Source organism: Pteropus vampyrus, unplaced genomic scaffold (assembly GCF_000151845.1).
Source record: "Pteropus vampyrus isolate Shadow unplaced genomic scaffold, Pvam_2.0 Scaffold259, whole genome shotgun sequence".
Classification (NCBI taxonomy): Eukaryota; Metazoa; Chordata; class Mammalia; order Chiroptera; family Pteropodidae; genus Pteropus; species Pteropus vampyrus.
The window spans coordinates 1357899-1361340 of record NW_011889040.1 but is presented as its reverse complement, the minus strand read 5'-3'; the positions used below and the strand labels follow the sequence as shown (position 1 = coordinate 1361340).

The window sequence follows — 3442 nt, the reverse complement described above, 5'->3', positions numbered from 1 at the left end:
AGGAAATGATGGAAGGTTGTGAAGATATTAAAGGGCAAACAATGTGAAAAGACCTTGAATGTAAACATGTGGAGTGTTAGAGTAATAGCGTGAGGTAGGTTGAACAAAGATGATGTAGTGGTTGAGATCAGAAAAATGAAGAGAGTGGGGTGGCTTTCAAAGCTATAGTTAGGATTTTGGCTTTTGCTCTAAATAAGCTGGGAAGCCATTGGAGAATTTTGAAAATAGGAGTTACATGATGTAACTTATGATTTTTCATACGATCACTGTAGCTGTTGCATTGAGAATAGACTGAGGATTCTGATGGAATAAGACAGGTAGTTGAGGTTAGTACCATGGTGACAATGAAGGAGTGGTACCAAGAGATCAGGTTCAGGATATGGTATGAAGACAGACCTGTAGGATTTGCTGATTGATCCAATGCAGAGCATAATAGAATGAGAAGAGTCAATAATGATTCCAAGATCCATTTAAACATTCTGGGAAACATGGCAGAGGGAGAGACCTCCTCAGATCTCTCTCCTTGAAACAACAATAAGCTGAACATCTAAAACTGAAAAAAAAAAAAAAACAAAAAAAAACACCCAAACTGCACACCAGCACATCTGAGTGTGGGATCTGTGCATAAGAGCTACCACAAGTCAGAACATTGAGTGTTGGGCGGTGGATGGGAGAAATAAAGAAGCTTCCTCTCGCAGCTGCCAGAGCTCCCTGTAGGAGGAGGGGGAAGGGAAAAGGAGCGGCAAGTTTCCTGAACAGCCCTGCCTGGGGAAAGCTGTGAGCTCCTTGCGGCCTCCCGGCAGCAGGCCCAATCATCAGGGCAGAAGGCAAAGAAGTGGGATAGCAGAAAAACAACAGTTGATTTTTACCGGCCGCGGTTGCAAAACCAAGGCTGAGCTTCAGCCCCAAACCCCCACCAAGAATGCCCCTCCTGCCATACCCTCTGAGACTGAATACCGTGGAACCCCAGGGGAATCTGAGCAAATGCTGCAGAGACTAAAGCTGTTTCTCGCAGACTCTGGAGCTTCCTGAAGAAGGAGGAGGAGGGGAGAAAGTGCGGCAAATTCATTGAACAGCCCTGCCTGTGAGTGCCACGTAGCTGACAGCAGGGCCTAGTCCTCAGGGCAAAAAGCAGAGAAGCAAGACGGGACCTCAGAGAAAACAACAGTTGATTTTTACAGGCTCCGGTTGAAAAACCAAGGCTGAGCCATAGCCCCCAACTCCCAACCCAAAGGGCCCCTCCCCCCATACCCTCTGAGATCCATCACTGCAGAGCCCCAGGGGAATCGGAGCAAACACTGCCAAGACTTTCACTGATACTGACAGGGACTGAAACTGAGGGTAGTGAGCATGATTAAATATCAACAAGAAAATTAAAAAGGCATTATTTAGGCTTTATATAAAGCAGGGATCCAAGACTTAGACTCCACCTACTGGAAACCAAAAGAAAAGCACTTTCTTTGCAGTGGGCTAAAGAGAGACTTTTATATAATAAATCTTCTTTCTGAAGAAACAGCAAATACATTTCCATTAATGCCCAGGTGGAGAAGTAGTCCATTAAACACCATGAACAACCAAGGTGACAAGCTATCTCAGAAAGAAAGAAAAAAAATATCCAGAAAATAAGCTTACAGACATAGAAGTATGCGACTTAAATGACAGAGAAGTCAGGATGGTACTTCAGAAAAGAACTCAGTGAGTTTCGAAACAAGTCATATCAACACTTTCAGAAAATACAAAATCAGCTAGATGAGTAGAGCAAGGAGATTGAAACCCTCAAAAAGAACCAAATAGAACTTCTGGAGGTAAACACACACCACACACACACACTGCAAGAGATGAAAAATGAAATAGCAAGCTTGGGAAATAGAGTCTACCAAATTGAGGAAAGGGTCAGTGATATCGAAGACAGAAATCTAGAAATTAATCAGAATGAAGAAGAGAGAAACCGAAGAATGAAAAATAATGAAAGAGAAATACAAGAACTAGCTGATACTATCAGGAGAGGCAACATAAGAATAATAGACATTATCGAAGGCGAAGAAAAGGAGCAGACTCAAAAGCCTTTTTAGACAAATAATTGACGAGAATTTCTCAACTGGAGCTGGAGCTTGGAATTCAAGAAGTCAACAGAACACTCAATTATCTCAACCCAAGAAGGCATTCACCAAGACACATTGTATTAAAGTTATCAAAAATCAACGACAAAGATAGAATTCTCAGGGCAGCCAGGGAAAAGAAAATGATAACTTATAAAGGAAAACCCATTAGATTATCATCGGACTTCTCAGCACAGACATTACAAGCCAGAAAGGAATGGAATCAAATATTTAAACTATTAAGTGAAAGGAACTACCAGCCTTGAATAATGTATCCAGCTAAGCTCTCCTTTAAATATGAAAGAGAAATTAAGACCGTTCGAGACATACAAAAATTGAGGGAATTCTCTACTACGAGGCCTGCATTATAGGAAATACTGAAAGGGGTCAGCTTACCTAAACAAAATGACAAAAAAAAAACAAAAACAAAAAAACAACTAGGAGTAAGGTGACTATCAGGCAAATAGAAGCAGAAGAGTACAATCCTTATTAAGAACAGGGCAGTATAAGCTTAAATAATAAGAAGATAATTGTTATAATAAGATAGTAATGAATGTTCAGCATACATAGGGACAAATTGAGGTAACAATGACTAAAAATGGGAGGATTCAAAGATCCAAATTCACAAAGAGGAATGGAGATAAGGCAGACACAGAAGAAAATGGATGACTGTTTATATATAACTATTTTTTTGTCAAATTTGTAATGGTAATCACACACCAAAGATTCAGAACTGAAGTATAGAACATAAAACAAGAAAAATCAGAGGGAAAATCTACAAAAGCCAACAAAATAAAGACACAAGGACAAGAAAGCAATGGAAATACTGAGCTACCAGAAAGCAAAAGACAAAAAGTCTATAAGACCTCATATTTCAATAATCACCCTAAATGTAAATGGACTGAACTCACCAATAAAAAGGCACAGAGGTGCAGAATGGAGCAAAACCAAAATCCAACCATATGCTGCCTCCAGGAGACACATCTCAGTTCCAAAGACAAATATAGAGTCAAAGAAAAAAGGTGAAAAATGATATTACAGGCAAATGGCATTCTGAGAAAGCAGGAGTAGCAGCAATAATCTTAGATGAAATAGCCTTCAAACTAAAAAAAAAGTTAAAGAAAGATACTGAGGGACACTTCATAATGATAAAGGGAATCATGCACCAACAAGACATAACACTTATTAAAACTGTGCTTCCAATCGGGAGCCCCAAAAAATGTAAAGCAGTTACTAACAGAACTAAACGAAGAAACAGACCTTCAAAACCCTATCATAGTAGAGACCTAAATATCTCACTGTTGGATATGGACAGATCATCCAAACAGAAAATTAATAAGGAA

The 3442-nt window shown here is 39.7% G+C and overlaps 1 pseudogene; it reads right to left on the bottom strand.

Annotated features, from left to right (window-relative positions):
• Positions 1-3442, bottom strand: part of LOC105302063 — a 184496-nt pseudogene that overhangs the window by 7034 nt on the left and 174020 nt on the right.